The sequence below is a fragment of the Astyanax mexicanus genome, chromosome 6 (genome assembly GCF_023375975.1).
Source record: "Astyanax mexicanus isolate ESR-SI-001 chromosome 6, AstMex3_surface, whole genome shotgun sequence".
Taxonomy (NCBI): Eukaryota; Metazoa; Chordata; class Actinopteri; order Characiformes; family Acestrorhamphidae; genus Astyanax; species Astyanax mexicanus.
In genome coordinates, this window is record NC_064413.1 from 13,626,890 (window position 1) to 13,641,538 (window position 14,649).

Sequence of the window (14,649 nt, forward strand, 5' to 3'; positions counted from 1 at the left end):
GGGCACGGTCCCGGTTGACGGCCTGGAAATCGTCCGTGAAGAGGCTCGCATAGGTGCCGCGGCGGGAAGGGCAGGAACGGAAGAGGTGGCCCTCGCTCCCGCAGAGGCTGCAGGTCTTGGGGGCCCCGCACTCAGCCGTCCCGTGGTCCTCCGCTTGGCAGAACCTGCACCTCCGCCCCGTGCAGGCCTCCTTCGTGTGCCCCGGGCCGCCGCACCGGCGGCAGTAGAGGGGCTGCCCGGGGTAATGGAGGAACCCCCGGTGCGGGCCGATGGCGAAGCTCCCCGGGGGGTGGAGCAGTCCCCCGGGGACGGCCGGGTCCACCCGAAGCCGGACCAGGTACCTCCTCTTGCCGTTCCAGATCCCGAACCTGCCCTTCACCCTCTCCGCCGGCGACACCGAGGAGCAGTATCTCCCCAGGAAGGCCTGGACGATCCCATCCTCCACGTGCGGGTTGTAGATGTGGACCGTCACCGGGACCTCGTCCATCGCGAAGAGGGGGACGCAGCGGAGTCCCCGGAGCACCTCTTCCCCCATCCCTCTGCTGCACCGGGCGAACAGAGCAGTGCAGTCCGAATAGGCCGCCAGGGTGACGTCCATGAAACCCGCCGCCGCAAAGTCCTGGAGGCAGAAGATCTTGGACGGGCCCAGTCCCGCGAAGTCCCGAAGGATCCTCTGGACCACGAAGTCCCACCCGAACCTGGTCCTGTCCGCAGCATCCGCCTCAGGAAGCAGCTCCAGCCGAACCGTGTTTTTAAGTCGCACCACTCGGGCCGACGACGACGCTCTCTCTGCCATGCTCTTTTAGGCAAGCGTAGCCCGTTCTTAAAAGAACAGATACTACACTTGATCTTAGCCAAAAGGCCGAGAAGCGATAACCCGAATAACGCCACCTGGTTGCGGGGCCCTTCTTTTTACTATGTAGCTACTAAGCGGCGAAGCCAACAGATGTCCCACCCATTTAACGTCACCCTACTCTAGCCATTGTTCAAAGAGGTCTGTCTTTTACCATTATTCCTTACAAACTTTTTTTTTTTTTTACTGTTTTCTTTTGTCATCATTCCTTCCTAGTCTATTTTTTTTTATTATTATTATTTATTGATTCATTCATGTTTTCATTCTCTCTCTCTCTCTCTCTCTCTCTCTCTCTCTGTCTTTTTTTTTTTTTTTTTTTTTTTTTGGTACTGAGATGAGCAGCTTCGCTAAAAGCAAAGCTTTCAAAAAATAAGCAATACTCGTCAACGTTCCCCTCCACGGAAATCTTTAGTAAAAGGCGAAAGATTTATACGTGAATGAAGAGAAACCCGAGCTATACCCGTAACCCACCAAACCCCTCCGAGGTCCAGAAAGGGCCGAGGCAGCTGGAGGAAGGCAGGGAGCAAGGGCAGATTGAGAGGGAAGACAACCTTCAACTTTTTTGTCTTCTCCTCCAGTTAAAACGCACGAGTCCTGATGACGTCACACCTGAGCGGCACGGTCGTCCTTGCCTAAAGAGCAGAAGGGGACACAAAAGAACACAAAGAGACAAGCCAAACAACATATCGAGTTAAAAAAAAAAAAAGTAAAAAAAAAAAAAAAAAAAAAAAAGAACAAAAACGGAGGGAAAACGGAAAACGCGCGAAAAAGACCCTCCCCTGCCAGCAAGTACAGAATTAAATAAATAAATAAACAAACAGAAGAAGAAAACAACACAAGCATGCATGGGTTCACTTCAAAACACAAGCAGAAGAAAAACAAGACAGATCACAGGAACTGACCATCCCCCGATCAATTCCAGCCCTCTTGAGCACTTAGCCAACGACCCAGTCGTTTCTTCTTTCTTTGCACCGCTGTAAGGAAGGTGCACCGCTCCTGGAGGTACTGCAATACCAGGTCGATGCGTGGAGCAGAAGGAGCAAGCTCCTGTTCTGGCTCCCTGTTCTAAAAATCCATTTAATATGTAGCCCTCATATAGAGGGCGTATCAGATATTAAACTGATAAGAACAGATTTTTTCTTTTTATCAGCCAGCGCGTTTATTTTTCATTTCCACAGGCTATACAACCATTTACACATTTGCAACCCACCACCAACACCCCAACATCCATCCACCCAAATCCCCAAAGAAAACCAACCCACCACAAACCACAACCCACCCTATCCCCAACCTGCCCAAACAGCCCATATTCAGTCTACCCCACCCCCCACCCTGTCAGCGGACGGACGGAGCGGACGTAGACCCCCACCCTCCCCAGGAGAGAGAGCGAGAGGACCGGCCGGCTCTGGGGCACGCGCTGCGAGTGCCTCAGGGTAGCGGAGCCGCGGCCGGACACGAGGCACCTCTTCCTCGCCTTTAAGGCGAGGTACGCCACGGTCTCTCAGGCGGGGCGGGAGCCCGGAGAAGGAATCATCAGGGTGGGCGTGGGGGGCAGGGGAGAGAGGTCCGGCTTTGCGGGCCCGACGGTGATGGGGAGGCCCTGGTGGCCCCGCGGATGATCATCAACGAGGTGCCACAGAGGCCTGGCCTCTCTGCGGGGCACGGCGCTCAATCCATGCCCGTACAGAATCATTTCCCTGGTCGGGACGGACCCGGCACCGGTTGACCTCCACCATCCCGAGACCGCCGCCCAGAAGCGAACCGCGACGGGGCAAGACCACATGGCGTGGTCTACGGTCTCCTCCCCGCCGCAGCCCATCGGGCACGCGAGGGTGTGGCTGATCCCGTGCCTGTGCAGGCGCTCCCTGACCGCGAGGCGGTCGAGGGCGGCCAACCAGTGCAGGTCCTTGCTGGCCCCGTCCAACCAGCCGGGTTGTAGGGCCGCCCAACGTAAGTTGGGCGCCCTCGGCGGGCGTATCCTCGCGCCCTCCCCGGCTCCGTCCCGCCACCGCGCGTAAAGGCGCCGGTGGTCGAGCACGGCGCCGTCCTCCGTGCACCACGGGTGGTCCTTCACAAAGTCGGCCGCCCTGGCGTTCCAGGGGATCCAGGGGATTGCCCTTCTCAGGGCGAACCCCAGCCAGAACCTCGCGAACAGGGTGGCGGGGTGTCCTCCGTTGCCCTCGACCAGCCTCGCCAGGAAGGCCACGAACAAAGTCGCGGCCTTCACCGGCGCGCAGAACACCCCTCTACCTCCCCTGGCGACCGGGAGGTACATGGTCGTCCTAGCGACCTGCTCGTACCTCCCGCCCCACACAAAGGAGAAAACGCACCTTTCGACCCGTCTTCCCGTCACGAAAGGGATTGGGAAGACGTAGGCCAGGTGGTTCAGGCCAGCCAGCAAGTCCGAGTTCACCATCAAGACCCTGCCGGACAACGAGAGATCCCTCTCGCTCCAGCGCGCCGCCCTGACCTGCAGCTTTGCTAAAGCCGCGTCCCAGTTCTTCTGGGCCGAGTCCTCCCTCCAGAAGGTGACCCCCAGTATCTTGAGGCCACCCTCGCAGAGCGAGTACCCGCCGGGGACGTCGGCCCTCCCGGCCCATCCCCCGACATACAACACGGCCGATTTGGCCCTGTTGATGCGGGCTCCGGTCACAACCGAGAACTCCTCCAGAATCCGTCCTGTGACATCAAAGTCCCGGTCCTTTCCCAGGAAGAGGGTGGCGTCGTCGGCGTAAATCGCCACCTTCGCGCTGAGACCCCTTCCTCCTGGGATGTGCAGGCCGCCGAAAGCAGGCTCTCGTCGCAGCCGCTCGACCAGCGTCTCGATGTACAGGACGTAGAGCAGGGGAGACAGCGGGCACCCCTGTCGTACCCCTCCCTTCTGCTCGACCTCGGCCGAGAAGTGGCCGTTTACCCCCACCTTGCTGGTGACTTCTGTATAAAGAAGTCGCACTAGGGCTAGGAAGCCCGGGCCCACGCCCATCTTACGCAGAACTGCGAAGAGGAAGGCGTGGTTAACCCGGTCAAAGGCCTTCTCCTGGTCCAGACTCAGCACCGCCAGGGGCACCCGGCGCTGCTCCGCCCAGGCAATGGCATCTCGTATGAGAGCCAAGTTCATACTGCCTGTGCGCCCGGGCGCCCCGCAGGTTTGATCCGGACGGACCAGGGAAGCCATGACTCCCTTGAGGCGTCGGACCAGCACCTTGGCAAAGATCTTATAATCAACCGTCAGCAATGTTATAGGCCTCCAGTTTGCCAAGTCGGTCCTGTCTCCCTTCTTGTACAGAAGGGTGACATGCCCCTTCCGAACGGAGGGTGGGAAAAGTCCCAAACCTCCGGCCTCTGCGTACATGTCCAGCAGTTCCGGACCTATCAGGGGCCAAAAGCTCCTGTAGAACTCTACAGGCAGCCCGTCACCTCCGGGGGCCACGCCGCCTTTCAGGGAGAGCATTGCGCTCTCCACCTCTGCGGGGGTGACGTTTCCCTCCAGGAGGGCCCTTTCCTCTTCCGACAGCCGTCCCTCCACGGCGTCCAGGAAGGCAAGAGCCCCGTCTCCCGGTACGTCCCGGGCCTGGAACATTCTGGCGAAATAAGCCGCGGCCGCCACCAACATTCCGTCGGTGTCCTCGTGGAGCGTCCCGTCTTCCGACTTGAGCCCCGGGATGTGCACCCTAGCCTGCCTCTTCCTGACAGAGTCAAAGAAGAAGCGCGTAGGGCGCTCATCCTCCCTGATCCGTTGGTGCCGAGCCTGTCTGCAGTACCCGCGTGCCTGGGCCTCGTGGTAAAACCTCAAGGCCTCACTGGCTTCCCGGATCCGGACTTGATTCCGGTCCCGCCAGGCGGCTCGCAGGTCGCACGACCACCTCCGGATCGCCCGCTCTCTCCTCCGAGCGGCCGCGTTCGCCCACCACCGGCAGAGGGTGGCGACCTTTTCCTTCAGGTCTTCCCACCACTCCCCCGCCGTGGCATAGAGGACCTTCATCCTCTTCCATGTGGGGTAGAGGGTCCAGAAAACGGCGCAAAAGGCCGGATCCCGTAGGAGGGCGACATTCATCCTCCATACCCCCTTCCCACGCCCCCCCCCTGCATGCGCAGGGCAACTCCCACGTAACAGTGGTCGGAGCCCCAGAACGGTCTGGACCAACACGCTAAGATGTCAGCTCCGTTCCGGACAAAGATGTAGTCCAGGCGGGAGGCGTCACCCCTGGAATTACACCAGGTGTGTCCTCCCCCCTGGGGCTCGACGACCCTGTACGAATCGACCAGCCCGGCAGTCTGCACTATCCTTGCCAGTTCCAACCCCCCGGCCCCTGTGTCGAGGTCCACGTTAAAGTCCCCGCCTACGACGAGGACCTTGTTCGTGAACAACAGGGGCTCCAGTTGGGTAAAGAACCCTCGCCGACCGGCCGGGCTGGCAGGAGCATACACTCCTATTGCCCTGAGGGCAATCCCCCTCCACTCCCCGTCGACGCAAATGATGCGTCCTGGCACCGGGGACTGAACGGACAGGACCGAGAAGTCCCCGGAGCCAAACAAAATGCCCACTCCGTCCGCCACTCCTTCCCCCACCCCCCACACCGAGGGGCCCGCCTTCCACTGGGCCGAATATAAGCTTGCATCCCGCTGCGAGGTCAAGTGGCACTCCTGCACAAACAGGACCTCGCAGCGGAACGCTCGCAAGCTCCGGAAGACGGCCTCCCGCTTAACCCCATCCCTGATGCCCCTGACGTTGAGGGACCCCACCGTCAGTCTACACATATCTAAAACGGTGGAGTCCCTCCCTCCCCCCTCCCGCCGTACCCAGAAAACGGATCCCCACCCCCCCAACCCCACCCAACCCCGCAAAAACCCACCCCAACCCAACAAAGTCCCACACACCCACAAAACCCCACAAAAACGCCCCATAAACCCCCCACCCACAACAAAACCACCCCAAACCAACACAGTCCCACAAAACCCCCCACCCGCAAAAGCCCACCCACAACAAACACAGTCCCACAAAATCCCCCCTCCCGCAAAGGCCCACCCACAACGAACACAGTCCCAAAAAATCCCCCCTCCCGCAAAAGCCCACCCACAACGAACACAGTCCCACAAAATCCCCCCTCCCGCAAAGGCCCACCCACAACGAACACAGTCCCACAAAATCCCCCCTCCCGCAAAAGCCCACCCACAACGAACACAGTCCCACAAAATCCCCCCTCCCGCAAAGGCCCACCCACAACGAACACAGTCCCACAAAAACCCCCCTTCCGCAAAGGCCCACCCACAACGAACACAGTCCCACAAAATCCCCCCTCCCGCAAAGGCCCACCCACAACGAACATAGTCCCACCAACACCCCCGCCCGCATAAACCCCCCCAAAACCAACACAGTCCCCCAACCCATTACCCACAAAAGTTCCACCCGCCCCAAAGAAACCCCACAGTCCCACATCCACCCACAAACCCCGCCCTCCACGCCGAAAACAAAATCCCACTGTCCCCAATCACTCCCAACCCCTGCCCCATCCCCTAGGGGATAATGCGACTGGGCGGTCATTTGGTCTTCCCCTTCCCCTTACCCCCCCCAGACCTCGACCGCCTGGTAGATACCCTCTCCCACCCCTCCTCAGACCGTTGACCCACCTCCTCCTGGTCAGATGAAGAGGAGCAGTCCAGCAGGGGCGGGGACCAGTCCGTGCTGGGGTCCTGGGGAGCGTCGTCCGCCCGCTGGCCCGGCCCCGGCAAAAGCACACTGGCTGGGTCGAGGAGGTCGAATTCCCGGGCCTCCTCAACCTTGGACCTTTTGGCCTTCTGGCCATCCTCCTCAGGCTGAGGGTCCCGTTCCCTGGTGGGCGCGGGGACAGGGGGATCCGACGCTGGCAGGCTGTCGGGGACGGCGATTGCCGCCCACCCGGGCCGCACGATGGGTGTACCGGGCTCCATCCCCTCCAACACCTCCGCCCAGTCCATGGGCGTCCAGGAATCGGGCAGCGGTGGGGCCGGCCCGAGGCCCGTGGACTCGCCGGCGGGGCCCGGCAGAGTCTCGGCGACGGCATCCTCCGGAGTAGGTGGCACCTCCTGCTGCCACTGCTGTCCCGCCGGCAGGTCCTCCGGGACCGGCTCGGCTGGAACTTCCGCGGATGGTGGGGGAGGCGGTGGCTGCTGCGGCGGCGGCGTGGCGGGACGAGGTGGAGGGACCCCTCCGTGGTGGGCGGTGGAGGGCCCTGGATCTCCGTCGACCTCGACGGCGGGCTTGGACGGGCGTCCAGCAGGCACCCCGGCAGCCGGTGCAGCGATGGCCTCCTCAGACGGGGCACGGTCCCGGTTGACGGCCTGGAAATCGTCCGTGAAGAGGCTCGCATAGGTGCCGCGGCGGGAAGGGCAGGAACGGAAGAGGTGGCCCTCGCTCCCGCAGAGGCTGCAGGTCTTGGGGGCCCCGCACTCAGCCGTCCCGTGGTCCTCCGCTTGGCAGAACCTGCACCTCCGCCCCGTGCAGGCCTCCTTCGTGTGCCCCGGGCCGCCGCACCGGCGGCAGTAGAGGGGCTGCCCGGGGTAATGGAGGAACCCCCGGTGCGGGCCGATGGCGAAGCTCCCCGGGGGGTGGAGCAGTCCCCCGGGGACGACCGGGTCCACCCGAAGCCGGACCAGGTACCTCCTCTTGCCGTTCCAGATCCCGAACCTGCCCTTCACCCTCTCCGCCGGCGACACCGAGGAGCAGTATCTCCCCAGGAAGGCCTGGACGATCCCATCCTCCACGTGCGGGTTGTAGATGTGGACCGTCACCGGGACCTCGTCCATCGCGAAGAGGGGGACGCAGCGGAGTCCCCGGAGCACCTCTTCCCCCATCCCTCTGCTGCACCGGGCGAACAGAGCAGTGCAGTCCGAATAGGCCGCCAGGGTGACGTCCATGAAACCCGCCGCCGCAAAGTCCTGGAGGCAGAAGATCTTGGACGGGCCCAGTCCCGCGAAGTCCCGAAGGATCCTCTGGACCACGAAGTCCCACCCGAACCTGGTCCTGTCCGCAGCATCCGCCTCAGGAAGCAGCTCCAGCCGAACCGTGTTTTTAAGTCGCACCACTCGGGCCGACGACGACGCTCTCTCTGCCATGCTCTTTTAGGCAAGCGTAGCCCGTTCTTAAAAGAACAGATACTACACTTGATCTTAGCCAAAAGGCCGAGAAGCGATAACCCGAATAACGCCACCTGGTTGCGGGGCCCTTCTTTTTACTATGTAGCTACTAAGCGGCGAAGCCAACAGATGTCCCACCCATTTAACGTCACCCTACTCTAGCCATTGTTCAAAGAGGTCTGTCTTTTACCATTATTCCTTACAAACTTTTTTTTTTTTTTTTACTGTTTTCTTTTGTCATCATTCCTTCCTAGTCTATTTTTTTTATTATTATTATTTATTGATTCATTCATGTTTTCATTCTCTCTCTCTCTCTCTCTCTCTCTGTCTTTTTTTTTTTTTTTTTTTTTTTTGGTACTGAGATGAGCAGCTTCGCTAAAAGCAAAGCTTTCAAAAAATAAGCAATACTCGTCAACGTTCCCCTCCACGGAAATCTTTAGTAAAAGGCGAAAGATTTATACGTGAATGAAGAGAAACCCGAGCTATACCCGTAACCCACCAAACCCCTCCGAGGTCCAGAAAGGGCCGAGGCAGCTGGAGGAAGGCAGGGAGCAAGGGCAGATTGAGAGGGAAGACAACCTTCAACTTTTTTGTCTTCTCCTCCAGTTAAAACGCACGAGTCCTGATGACGTCACACCTGAGCGGCACGGTCGTCCTTGCCTAAAGAGCAGAAGGGGACACAAAAGAACACAAAGAGACAAGCCAAACAACATATCGAGTTAAAAAAAAAAAAAAGTTAAAAAAAAAAATAAAAAAAAAAAAAAAAGAACAAAAACGGAGGGAAAACGGAAAATGCGCGAAAAAGACCCTCCCCTGCCAGCAAGTACAGAATTAAATAAATAAATAAACAAACAGAAGAAGAAAACAACACAAGCATGCATGGGTTCACTTCAAAACACAAGCAGAAGAAAAACAAGACAGATCACAGGAACTGACCATCCCCCGATCAATTCCAGCCCTCTTGAGCACTTAGCCAACGACCCAGTCGTTTCTTCTTTCTTTGCACCGCTGTAAGGAAGGTGCACCGCTCCTGGAGGTACTGCAATACCAGGTCGATGCGTGGAGCAGAAGGAGCAAGCTCCTGTTCTGGCTCCCTGTTCTAAAAATCCATTTAATATGTAGCCCTCATATAGAGGGCGTATCAGATATTAAACTGATAAGAACAGATTTTTTTTTTTTTTCGAAAAAAGTTTTATTGTCACCTTTACATTTTTTTAAAAACCAAGTGAACATTTTTACAATTTACATACATTTAAAACAATACATTCATGAAATTAAAACAAGCCTTTTTTTCATTTCCTTTTTTTAAAAATCCTTTTCACATAGTTCATTAAAACCACATTTTCCCCTCCCCATGTATTTTTTATTAAACTCCATTAAAATTCATAATAAAACAAAACAAATGAAATCGAGTAAAATAAAATACATGATAAAACATCTCTTCTCACAACACTGACAACTTTTTTTTGTGTGTGTTTTTGACATTGTCCTTTTTTTTTTGCGTGTGTGTGTGTGTGTGTACGTGTTTTGGGAATAAAAGGGTCCATGTCCGTGTGGTTAAAAGGTTCATGCTGAAAAGGTATAAAAGGAATTGTAATAGTCCGTAAAAACGAGTAAAATTGTCCTTTGTGCAGAACCGGGGTGAGCCCCTATCAAGCAGGCACCACCCCGCTCCTCAGAAGAACGCCGCTGTCGTTTCTGGGCTCAGAGGAGATCCCCCCCTGTGCCCGCTGCTCCTTTTACTGTGTCCGTATTACCGGGGTGCATCTACGGGAGCCAGGAGCCGTGGTGGTCTGGACCCCCCTGCGTGAGACCCCGGCCCCCTCCTCCGAATGTCGCCGTGCGGTGTCCCCTGCAGCGAAGATGTAACCAGCGCCGACAGTGCGTGCAGGGGCACCGTCACGCGCTTCCCCACCAGCAGGTTGCGGGAGGTCCAAATGGCGGCCTTGACGTGGTTCAGGGTGGACCAGAGCGCTGCAAAGTCGGCTGCTGGTATCTTGTCGAGGCCCTGGCCCACCCCGTTTACCGCTACCCGGTAAACCGTCGGCAGGACCTCCCCTGCTGGCAGGCACGGGCATTGCAGGGGGCCGGTTAAGGCCCACAGGTCCCTCGCCACGCTGCACTCCCAGAGCACGTGCCGCACGGTCTCGGGCTCGCCACACCCGGGCCGCGGGCAGATGGGGTTCGTTGCCATGCCCCGGGAATGCATCACGGCCCTGACCGGGAGGATCTCATGGGCAGCCATCCACGACAGGTCCTTATGCTTGTTCTGAAGAGCGGGGTGGGCGGCGTTCCTCCAAACTTGTCTGGCCTCACCGAGTGTGAGGCCGGGAACTGGGCTCACCTCCTCCCGGTCCTGCACAAGAGAGACAAGACACTTGGCATTAGTTAAAACAGTGACATCTTCTTTTTCTAAAACATACTTGTTTAAAAACTTCCTGATAAAATCATATTCTTTTGGTAGATTAAAAGACACAGGTGTTCTAAGATCTGGGCTTAAAATCTTGAGGCGTTGCAAGTACGACCCCATCCAGAACCTCGCCATCACTGCTGTCTTGTTTTGTCTGGAGGGGTCTGTCGCATACTTTACATGCAAAGCAGCGAACTTGCTCCCTAAAAACAGGTGGGGGTCTGGGAGTCCCTTCCCTCCGTTTTCCGGTCTTTTCTTCACCTCGGCCCTCCTCAGTCTCTCCCACTTGGACCCCCACAGAAAATAAAAGATCGCCCGGTCCAGACCTAAAAGAAATTGTCTTGGGGGACTAAAAACAGAACACAATAGTAACAGCAAGGGTAAAATCACAGCTTTAATAATTAAAATCTTGCCCTCTATTGTCAACTGTCTTAGTCCCCAAAATCCCAAATGCTGTCTAACTCTACCTAAAGCGTCAGTCCAGTTGCCCCGTCCACCACCCTCTTTGTCGAATTTGAGTCCTAAAATTTTAATATCAGTTACTTTAAAAACAACGTCCAGGTCAGTTGGTATGTTCCCTCTAGGCCCAAAGAGCTGGGCCTCGGACTTGCTCCTATTGAGCTTAGCGCCCGAGGCCCTTCCAAACCAGTCAGTCACGTCCAATGCTCTTTGGACCGATAAAAAGTCAGAACATAAAAGCGTGACGTCGTCCATAAAAAGTGTGCAGGTCGCCGTCAGTCCACCTGGCAAGTCTAGTCCTTTGATCCATTTATCCTTTCTCAAGATCTGCGCCAACGGCTCTATACATGCCACGTACAGAAGCGGAGATAACGAACACCCTTGGCGGACGCCAGAGCGTACACTGATCGCTTTTGTGAGATGCCCGTTTACACGAATTTTGCTGCTGATGTCTTTATAAAGCAGCTCCACCCACTTAATAAACCTCCCTGGGAACCCCATTTTTTGCAGTACCTGGAACAGGTACTGGTGCGAGACCCGATCAAAGGCTTTCTCAAAATCTAAATTTAGAACTATCAGTCGGATGTTTCTGTCTCTCGCAAAACAGATGGCGTCTCTAACCAACACTAGGCTGTCTGTGATCTTCCTTCCGGGCACGGCGCAGGCTTGATCCGGGTGGATCACGTCCTCTAAAACCAAAGACATACGTCTGGATAAAATCTTACTAAAAAGTTTACAATCACAGTTTAAAAGGGTTATCGGTCGCCAGTTTCTTAAGTCGGTCTTGTCGCCCTTCTTATAAAGTAAACTAACTATACCTACTCTAAAACTGTCTGGAAGTCGGTCGAAGTTCTCAAATTCTTTAAAAACCGTCAAGATGTCAGTTGATAAAAAGTCCCAAAAGGTCAAATAAAATTCCACGGGGAGTCCATCCTCTCCCGGGCACTTACCTTTTTTAAAACCTTTAAGACATTTAAAAGCTTCTTCACCTGTAAAAACTTTTGTTAAAACATCCTGACCGCTTATGTTTTTATCTAAAAAACTTAAAACTTCGTTCATTGTTTTGGGTTGTACACTTTTTTCTCTAAATAGTTCTTCATAAAATTCTTCTGTTGCCTTTAAAATCCCTCCCGTTGTTTTTTCCTCCCTCCCATCTTTTGTTATATTTACAATCCCTCCCCCCCTTGATAAAATCTTCTTAAAAAAATACCTTGTGCACTTCTCCCCTTCTTCCACTTCCTGCTCCCGACTTCTTAAAATAGTTGCTTTACTTTTAATTTCATTTAAAACCGACATTTCCCTTTTCACCTCTGTAACTTCCTCACTAAAATCTATGCCATTTGATAAAAGGTTAAAATACCGTTGTAGTCTCTTTTGCAGCCCCAACATGCGCCGTCTGTCTTTGTTTTTCCTCTCTTTTCCTATTTTCTTAAAAAAAGTCTTGGTCCTTTGTTTAACCATCTCCCACCACTGTGCCCGTGAATCGTAGCAGTCTTGGAGGGTCTGCCAGAGACTGTACTGCTCCCTGTAACTCCTAACTATCTCTTTATCTTGTAACAGGGAGCAGTTCAGTCTCCACAGCCCTCCCCCTACAGTCACACCGGTGGGGAAAGACAGGGTGCAGGAGAGCATGAGGTGGTCGGAAAAGAACATGGGGGATAATGTAGCATCGCTTGGCGGGCAGTCTCTCGTAAAAATGTAGTCGATGCGGGAGGCACGGGCGCAATCACCACTGAACCAGGTGAAGCCCTCCTCCCCTGGATGCGTTGTTTTAAAACAGTCGACTAATTTAAAATCCTTGACTAACCCCTGTAATAAAAACGATGTCTTATCTAACTTAAAATCCTCCCCCTTCCCTTTCCTATCTTTCCTAGCTAAAACACAGTTAAAATCCCCTCCCACCACTAAAGGGACCCTCCCTAGCATGTGGGGCTGCAGGTCCTCTAAAAGGTCGTACCTGTCATTTTTATCATTAAAACCATAAATATTTAAAATGTTAAAGTCCGTCCCTAAGAAAGTCAGGTTTGCTAAAAGAGCCCGTCCGTCTCTCACCACTGTGCTGCCCTTCACCAGAATATGAGGATTTTTAATTAAAATGGCAACACCGTCGGCCCTGTTGTAGTGTGAGCCGCTCCAGAGGGAGGGACCCGCAGCCCATCGCTGCTCCCAATCTCTGTAGGATTTCATAAATGGCACAGCACACTCTTGTAATAAAAACACATCAGACTTTATATCTCTTAAAAAGGACAAGACACTCTCTGCTCTAGTGGAGGCTCTCACACTTCTAACATTAATGGTTGAGATGGTAAGAGCCATGAGCATTTGTGGTTTTAAAACAGGTACTTCATTTACAAGGTCATATAAAAGAAACTACTGGGTTAAAATAACAAAGTTAAAAACAGTAAAAGGCATTAAAAATTACTTAAAGTAACTGTGACACCTGCTCTTCCTTAATCTCCATTATTTTGGAGAGAGGAGGTGAGCTGGTGCCTCCTGCCGCTGGTTCCCCACAGTCACATGCTGTGGGGGCCTTGGGCGTGGATGATGTCAGCTTAAACTGGAGAAAAGAAACTTCATTTGGAGATCCAGCGGGCCACAGCCGGTTCAGGTCTTCTGAAGAAGAACTACCTGAAGCCTGTGCGGCCCTCTGTTTCTTCTCTATCAATACCGACAGAGGAGACTCCGCAGGTCTTTTCCCCACTTGAGCGTTTGGGAGTGAGCCGGTTGACTCACCCCCGCTGGAGGCCACTACACCCTCCTCCACCGTCACCATGGAGGAATTGGTTTCCTCCTCCTCCTCCTGCTCCACCACCATCTTGTCTCCCTGTTCCAGCTGGAGGGGTGTGGCCTCCAGCTCCTGCTGTGACTCCGCCTGGTTATTTGCTCCGCCCTCTGCAGCCTGACCATTCCCTGAGGCAGGCTGGAGATTCAAATCTCCCGCCAAAACCTCAGGGACCGCCCCTTCCTCCTCCACTTCCTTCTCCCTCTCCTGCTCCTCCTGGCCATGCTGCCTAGCAGCCATTTTATTAGCCTTTAGCTTGTTGGCAAACGATTTGGGGCAATCTCTGTAGAGATGGGAATCTTCACCACACAGATTGCACCTTTTGCCATTGGGACACTCCTCATAAGTATGCCCAATTTCTCTGCACTTCCCACACACAATTTCCGTACATGCCTCTGCAAGGTGCCCAAACTTTCCACACTTGCGGCATAGTTTGGGCATACCTTGATAAAAAATGTATCCGCGGTTTTCACCCAGCACTATCATGGACGGTATCTGTCTCAAGCCTAGGTAACTGCTCGGGTCTTCCCATTGTTTAATGGGAACTCGCCACGAGCAGTTCCAAATGCCGTCCTCGTCCAGAACCTTGATAGGTGGGCTTTTCACGGTGCAAAATCTAGCCAGCCATGTAACAATGTCCTCTCCTGTTACGGTTTCATTAAACATTCTGACAATCACCACTTTATGTGAATTATCAGAGAGTTTTTCCACCTTAAACATGGAGAACTGGTCCTTAACATTTTCAAAACGAGTCCAGAAATCTTTTAGTAGGGAAGCAGAGCGGAAGCTAACATCAAATCCTTTGTTACCAGGCAGAGTCATCAAGCAATTCAAGTCGTCAGGTTTAAAAGCCAGGGTCCCTTGTATTAGCTTCCTGGAGAAGTCCAACCTAGACATCCCCAGGAGCTTTCCGTCTCGTTCACTGAATAAAAGGCGCACACTGTGGTGCCTCCGCATGCCGGCACGAGCAGCCGACATGCTGAAAGGCACCTGGTGGCCCGCTGCCCAGTAAAACCACTAAAAACAATAAAT

General features: G+C 54.5%; 2 non-coding genes and 4 pseudogenes across 2 annotated transcripts; all 6 read right to left on the reverse strand.

Annotated features, from left to right (window-relative positions):
- Positions 1 to 751: 751 nt before the first annotated feature.
- On the reverse strand, positions 752 to 874 carry LOC125802661 (U2 spliceosomal RNA; annotated as a pseudogene).
- A 319-nt stretch (positions 875 to 1,193) lies between these two features.
- Positions 1,194 to 1,310, reverse strand: LOC125802699 (U5 spliceosomal RNA). Its single transcript, XR_007439749.1, has one exon. It is a non-coding gene; the product is annotated as a U5 spliceosomal RNA (small nuclear RNA).
- Positions 1,311 to 1,833: 523 nt separating this feature from the next.
- Positions 1,834 to 2,007, reverse strand: LOC125802614 (U2 spliceosomal RNA; annotated as a pseudogene).
- Positions 2,008 to 7,900: 5,893 nt separating this feature from the next.
- LOC125802662 (U2 spliceosomal RNA) lies at positions 7,901 to 8,023 on the reverse strand (annotated as a pseudogene).
- A 311-nt stretch (positions 8,024 to 8,334) lies between these two features.
- Positions 8,335 to 8,451, reverse strand: LOC125802700 (U5 spliceosomal RNA). The gene has a single exon (XR_007439750.1). It is a non-coding gene; the product is annotated as a U5 spliceosomal RNA (small nuclear RNA).
- Positions 8,452 to 8,980: 529 nt separating this feature from the next.
- On the reverse strand, positions 8,981 to 9,160 carry LOC125802569 (U2 spliceosomal RNA; annotated as a pseudogene).
- Between the last annotated feature and the right edge of the window lie 5,489 nt (positions 9,161 to 14,649).